This window comes from Jaculus jaculus, chromosome 16 (assembly GCF_020740685.1).
Source record: "Jaculus jaculus isolate mJacJac1 chromosome 16, mJacJac1.mat.Y.cur, whole genome shotgun sequence".
Taxonomy (NCBI): Eukaryota; Metazoa; Chordata; class Mammalia; order Rodentia; family Dipodidae; genus Jaculus; species Jaculus jaculus.
The window spans coordinates 76,183,544-76,191,327 of NC_059117.1; the positions used below are offsets into that span (position 1 = coordinate 76,183,544).

Consider the following 7,784-nt stretch of genomic DNA (forward strand, 5'->3'; position numbering starts at 1 on the left):
CCTGAGAATACAGAGTGAATTCCAGGTCAGGGTGGGATAGTGCTTGCCTGTGAAGCCTAAGGACTCTGGCTGGAGGCTTACTTCCCCAGGACCCACATAAGCCAGATGCACAAGGCGGTGCATGCATCTGGAGTTCGTCTGCAGTGGCTAGCCAAATATAAGGCTTGCAGTGTCCACTGTTGAGCATCTTCACTGGTGATTTCTCTCTCTCCCATTGAACTGCAGGCAGCATGGCTTCTTCCAGCTTTCTGTCAGCTGGTCTACATGGAGGAAATTTTCAGCTCAGCTCCAGCAGGATTTCTCAGTGGCCTTGCAGCCCAAGCATGTGGAGTCTTCAGCAATAGGATCTTACCATCTATTCCTGATGGGAAACCAAGGGCTTCAGCAATGGCCTGTAATGTTTTGGGGGCATCAGGGACCTCCCTGGCCAACAGCTCACTGGAAGGTATCCCATCCCTGGCACTGAAGATTTTCTAGTAATAATCTATGGTTTCTGAGTGTTGCACTGTCCAAAAAAGTAGGTTTCCAGATGACTGATTTATATCCTCTTAGATTTTGATTAGTCCTCCCTCCACATTTCCTTTACTCAATTTCTTCCCCTGACCTTACTACTTAGGCTTTTCACCCCCATTAATCTGTTCTTCTACTTACATATATATATATATATATATATATATATATATATATATATATATATATATATATACACAATACCATCCTATTAAGCACACACACACCCCTTTCTATTCCTTTATATCTCCTTTCTAGCTTACTGGCCTCTGCTACTGAGTTTTATTCCTACTCACATAGAAGTCCAATCATTTAGCCGGGTGTGGTGGTGCCCCAGCCAGCAGGGAGTCGAACAAGGAACGAGGGGAAAATTAACCTGAATGAAAAAAGGCAAACAGACACAAGAAGAAGACCATGCTAGATGTTTGTCAAGGCCTCAGAGTCTTTATTTTTTACACAGTGGTTATATAGGGGAAGAAAAGTGGAGGAATAAGATGGCTGACATGATTTAGGGCTTTAAAATTGTCAGGAAACCTAGAGGGGATGTAATTAGGTGTTCTTCTAATCTTGTCTCGATGGCTTAACATCTTGACTGCACCAGGCTTCACATCCTGACCATAAACTGGCCTTTTGCAAAAGATAAGATTCTGTAAGCAGTCTGCTGACCGGTTCCAGAAGTACCAACAGAAAGCTGGATGGTGAGTGGTAAGTCAGCTTATGAGCAGGCCCAGGCAAAATGGAGAGGCTTTTGCTCTATGGCTCCCAACATCTCCTCCCTTCTTTTACACAAAAGAGGGGGAGGCCTGCTTTGCAGTGGTGGGCATTAACCAACTGGGGGAGTAGGGACAGGACTCCTCCCGTGGGATGTCTTTTTCCCACAATCTTTGGCCCTTGGTTGTCCCGACCCGCGGGACCTCGATATTTGTGGGGGCGAGGGGGACCCTAACCTGAAATAAGATGGGCGAGAGAGAGGAAGAGACTCAAGCAAATGTACACTTGTCAAGAGTAATTTTATTGAGCCACAGCGGCCTTTTTAAGGGTTAGGGTTAGGGTCTTGGGTGAGGGGGGGGGCTGGAGGAGGCAGGTGGTGGAAAGTTACAGAATCTTCTTGGCCTTTGGCCTAGGACAGTTTGCAGTTATTCTAAGAATTCACGGTATAGTTCTCATGTCTCTGCAGTCGCCAGGCAGGATGTTAATTAGTTAGGTGTGGCGGGGTGAGGGGATGGAATCAGTTAGGTATGGCAGGGTGGGGGGATGAGGAAAGGTCGGAAGTTGCTCAGGGCAGAAGTTATCTCAGGGCAGAGGTTATCTCAGGGCAAAGATCTGTTCAGGGCTCATCTCCTCGTCTCCAACACTTGGTACCTTTTGGGGAGGGAAGGCAGGGCCTTAATGATAACAGTTATGGTACCAACCTCCATGTAAGTCAGGTTTTTCTCTCAGGGAATTCAGAAGCGGTCAGATAGGGACCTTCCCTTGCAGTGCTTTGCCTCACACCCACGTTGGTGCCCATATCACACTCACTTTATTGTGAGCCGATATGCATAGGTCTGAATCCTATACAGCTCCTAAAGGAGGGGTAGCTATTTGGCCAAGACAGGTAGACCTCAGTGATATCAGAGGTGTAGAGAGCAGCAGTATAGTAAATAAGTACAGAATGTAAGATAAAGGGAGAGTGACAGCTGCAGGTGGTAGGTCTTCAGTGGCAACGCCTCTATCCACCAGCTCCAGTCTGTGATAATGGACCTGTAAAGGCTGCATCTTAATGGCTTTAATCTATTGACGTACAAAAGACATGATTTTAATTATAATAACGGGTCTGATTGTGAGTAAGAGGATTAAGATAAGTAGAGGTCCTTCCAGCTTTGTCCTGTTAGGGAAAAAAGGGAGATTTTCTCAGGGAAGTGTTTCTTCCCTGGATATGTGAGATGTCACTGGAGGATCATCAGCTGGTTTTACAAGTCTCTCTGGCAGCCATATCTCAGCATTTTCTTTGGTGTCAGACAAGCATACTGATCCTCAGCCCCAAATGAGTACTGGGTCTAGGCCATTCCATTTTAAAGTTAAAGGATCTTTCCACATGGCTTTGGCAAAGGTATTTTTTGTATTTGTGTACCAAAAGCGATCAGCAGCTGAATTTCCCTGAGTATCAAGGGTTAAAAAGTTTAGGACAAAGGGAGAAGGGAACTTAATAGGTTGATATTGTATATATGTAAGTACAATGATTGTGATGGGGTGGTAATATGATGGAGAATGGAATTTCAAAGGGGAAAGTGTCGGGGGGAGGGAGGGAATTAACATGAGATTTTTTTTATAATCATGGAAAATGCTAATAAAAATTTTTTTTAAGTTTAGGACAAACAAGGTGTGGTGGTTTGATTCAGGTGTCCCCCATAAACTTAGGTGTTCTGAATGCTAGGTTCCCAGCTGATGGAGATTTGGGAATTAACGCCTCCTGGAGGGAGTGTATTGTTGGGGGCGGGCTTATGAGCTTTATAGCCAGTTTCCCCATGCCAGTGTTTGGCACACCCTCCTGTTGCTGTGGTCCACCTTCTGTTGGCCAGGGGGTGATGTCCACCCTCTGCTCATGCCATCGTTTTCCCCTGCCATCGTGGAGCTTCCCCTCAAGCCTGTAAGCCAAAATAAAACTCTTTTTCCCAGAAGCTACTCTTGTTGGGTGATTTCTACCAGCAATGCGACCCAGACTGCAACAGTAAAGTGGTACCGAGGAGTGGGATTGCTGCTAGACACCTGACTATGTGACTTCAGCCTTTTGTAGCTGATTTTCAAGAGGAATGTGGAAGGAGTTGAAACCTTAGCCTAAGAGATGCCTTGCAGTGCTGTAAGTATAGCTTAATGGACTATTCTGGTCTGAGCTCTAAGACCTGAATTCAGTAAGAACTATGGACTGTGAGGTTTGGCTTATGAGGGTGAGAAAGAGCTGTGCCTGGACTGGGCTAGCAGTTTGTGTGAGAAGCTTGCTCTTGTGCCCATGTCCTGAGAAGTTGTGCAGGGTTGCTTTGCGTAGAAATGAACTGGTGTGTGCAGAGGGATATGGCACAGAAAGGAAAATCTTTGGGTGAACTGCTGCCCGTTCAGCTGCAATTGAGAGATAACAACCTTTGAAACTGGGCTAGCTGACCTGCGCTGGGGCAACAGGAAGAATGTCAGCTCTTTTGAAGGGGTCTGGGTGCTCAAGGAGTGCCCTGTTCTTCAAAGTCTGCTTTATTCCCCCCTGGATTAACAAATTGGCACCTACCTGGTATCATGGAGTATAAAATGCTGGAAAGAGGGTCATTGAGTTTGCAACACGGTCTTGTGTTTTGGAAATGGCCATGGGCAGTGTGAAGCAGGTTTGCTGGTTGCCTGCATAGAGACCCCATGGAGCCATGAGGATGAACCGTGGCTTGCAGTGGAGACCCAGTGGAGATGCCAGGACCATGAGATGGCTGCCGAGGAGCTGCTGGCCCCGATGAAGTTTCCCAGGACTGTGAGTAGCCTAGCTGGAGGGGTGGAATTGGAATGCCAGAGACTTGTTGCTGGTTAGAATTATCAGACTTGAAGATTTGTCACTGGTTAGAGTTGCTGTACTCGAAGGTACAGAGTTTGATATTTCCCCTGGTTGTTTTAAATCTTGTATTGGTTGAATGTTTCTTTGCTATGCCCAATGCCATCTTTTGCAATGTGAATATTTATTCTGTGTCATTATGGGTTTTTTGAGGCTATTTTTGGTATTATGGCTCAGTTAAAAGATTTTGGACTATGGGGATGTATGAACATCATTAGGATTGATAAAAACTATGGGGACTTTTAAAATGAGATGAATGCATTGTATTTTACATCATGTATGGATATCAGTTTATGGGGGCCAGGGGCGGAATGTGGTGGTTTGATTCAGGTGTCTCCCATAAACTTAGGTGTTCTGAATGCTAGGTTCCCAGCTGATGGAGATTTGGGAATTAACGCCTCCTGGAGGGAGTGTATTGTTGGGGGCGGGCTTATGAGCTTTATAGCCAGTTTCACCATGCCAATGTTTGGCACACCCTCCTGTTGCTGTGGTCCACCTTCTGTTGGCCAGGGGGTGATGTCCACCCTCTGCTCATGCCATCGTTTTCCCCTGCCATCGTGGAGCTTCCCCTTGAGCCTGTAAGCCAAAATAAAACTCTTTTTCCCAGAAGCTACTCTTGTTGGGTGATTTCTACCAGCAATGTGACCCAGACTGCAACACAAGGTATGATGAAGGACATTTCTTGGAGAGCTTTTTATGGGATATAAATCCCCTGTTTTAACTTTTGGAGGGTAAATGGACCCAGAAGAGGGGCCCCTCCTGCCAGAACACCCCAGTGGGTGTAAAGTCAGTGGCACAAATGACCAGGAGAAGAGGCTTTTTATAAGAGATAAAAGTGACTCTTTGGCTCAGAATTGTAGCCTCCACTATCTTCAGGGCCTCTAAAATTTACCACAGGTAAACTAAATGTAAAATGCTGACGAGGAGTGTAAGGGAATTGGAAAAAAGCAATCCTTTAGGTCAATAATGATTTTACAATGTCCTGCAGGAATTGTTACTGGAGTGGGGAGGCCTGGTTGTAGGCCCCCATAGGTACCATGGCCTTATTAATTTCTCTAAGGACCTGGAGCAATCTCCCATTTTCCAGACTTTTGCATTATAACAAAGATAAGAGTATTCCAAGGAGAGGTGGTAGGTTCAATATGGCCTGCAGCAAATTGTTCCTGCACTAACATTGTGGCTGTAGCTAATTTCAGAAGTTAAGGGCCATTTACACATTTAAGGTATTTTTTTTTTTTACCTTTGGTTACACATTTCTCTGAGTGTTTAAGACCATGCAGATAGCCAAAAGTTAATTAAGGATTAATTTTAGAGGTCACTAATGGCTCTCCAAAGAGACTTTAAGGACAAAGGAGTAGCCCCATAGTTTACTGGTGTCTTGCCTGTTAGGATGAGTCAGGACCATGCTGGCCAAGTAATTTTCCCTTCTTTGGGAAGTCAGGAGGGCAGATTGTTCCTCAATTGTGACTCTCCTGTTTTAGACTGTACACCAATTTTGTTTGGGTCTCCATATCCTTCCTTCTCAGGAAGACAGGTGACTTACCAGGGGCCAGTGTCGAAGTGTCCCATCATCTCCAGTGGCCTCATGACATGGGAGTACAGGCCAAAATATTGACACTTTTTACTCTAATGATTCCAGTTGGCTTTGGCTTATACATAGGTGATTAACACAATCAGAAAGGAAGTTACATCAGCCAGGATGTATGTACATATAGAGCACATTTGATTACTGAAATAGACTTAGTTAAAGAATGGCACAAGGGCTTCTAAAATCATTTTGTCTTATCTTTAAAATTTTTGTTGTACTGTGGCAGCATAAGCCATATATCTGAGGCATAGGAAGTAGGCACATCTCACATTTTAAATATCTAACATTTATAAATATAGGCAGAACCTGTTACCAGTCTTGAAAACAGTATCAATTGATTTATAAACTTAAGTAATTTAACCTAGAAATTATCAGAAAAGAACAAGTAAGACAGTATAAGGTCTTAGCACCTGTGTGAAAACATCTTTGATTAGTTCAGATACCTGTGTGGGTACAAATTACCCAGAGAACATTGGAAACAGAACCATAGAGCTTGAATTTTACATATATATATAGATAGATAGATAGATTTAGATAGATAGATATAGATATTTAGATGAGAACCATTGTTTGAGCATGAGGCTGTGCCCTAAAGTAGGGAATATGTCTTAAGAGTTAATTTTGTTATAAGCACTGAACTTAAGATGCAAAAATTGAGACAGTTACTTTACATACAATAGAGTAGAATTTGGTCTTTTCTGAGCCAAAATAGTTAACTAAATATTACTATAACCATTGATAAAAATTTTTTGAAAGAAAAAACATTATTTGACAACCAATGATTTTGGCTTAAACTTGATAGCTATTGATTTTATATACCACAGAGATTTTTATAAACATAAAACAATTTTATGATTTACCCGTGACTTAAATTTGATAAAACTTAAGCAAGCTATCCCAACATATTTTACCCTGAAAATTAGTTTTGTTTTGTTTTTTTTCTTAAAGTTTGTAAACAGTTTAAAAACCTTAAACTTTAGGCATGGTGTTTAGGTTTGGCCTGAAAATTTCTTTCTTTTTTTTTTACATTTGCACACCTTTATTTATATACTTTAGCATTCTGATCTAAGTACCACTCAAAAGGCATTTTTAACAAGTAATCATTGAAAAATTCCTTCCCAATTCCTTCAATCAATTCATCTCACCCCATCATTAATTATCTTTCCTTTTTCTTTTTTTTTTTATTCCCCCAAGGGGGTGCACCATTCCTGAGGGTACTGCAATACCAGGTCGATTCGTGGAGTGGACGGAGCAAGCTCCTATTCCAACTCCAAGCTCCAAAAATCCATTTAATATATTGTCCTCAGATAGAGGACATATCAGATATTAAACTGATAAGAACAGATACTACACTTGATCTTAGCCAAAAGGCCAAGAAGTGATTATCTTTCTTATAAGGCTATTAAAAAACTACACCAAGTTGATTAATCCTATTACTAAAAAAGAAAGCAGTCTTAATACAATTTTATATCATTAATACCAATAACACACTTGGAAATGATTTTATTGGGAGTAACTAAGGCAACTTGTGTTGTTATCTTGATGCAGGCTGGCTCAGAAGTCAGATCAGTTGCCTCCTCCTTTTAAGTAACAGGACATTACAATCTTTTTTTAAAATATCTGACAAATTATAAGTTACCTCTTTAGAGGAAGTTTTGTTGTTTTTAATAATCCTCTATGTAAGGTGAACTTGACAAATATCTCGCAAATTCACTCCTGTAAAAGACATTTAACTTTTCCATTTTAATTTCTATGCTTAGGTCTTTGATTTCCTTGAAATGGCTCTCTAGAAGAGAAAGGAATATCACCTGCATCCGTCTCATCTCTTTAGTTACAAACAGTCACAAACATGACATGACTAGCAAGCACAATGAGCACACATAAACACATATACACATATATACACACATAAAAAGAACAAATCCTCCTGATAAAATTAAAAAGAACTTGAAGCAATCTCAACTCCTTGTGTTTTTAAAATATCTTTTACTATGGCAATTAGCTCCTTTTTACTCTTTGTTAAGTCTTTCTTTTTTTTTTTTTTTTTTTTTTTTTTTTGTTCCTTAACCTGTGTTCCTTGTGTCTTGAGAGAACTTTTAAGCCCTTCAATAATTTATGCTT

The 7,784-nt window shown here is 41.6% G+C and overlaps 1 non-coding gene across 1 annotated transcript; it reads right to left on the reverse strand.

Moving 5' to 3' along the window:
- Positions 1–6,855: 6,855 nt before the first annotated feature.
- Positions 6,856–7,046, reverse strand: LOC123455468. The gene has a single exon (XR_006633936.1). It is a non-coding gene; the product is annotated as a U2 spliceosomal RNA (small nuclear RNA).
- Positions 7,047–7,784: the final 738 nt, after the last annotated feature.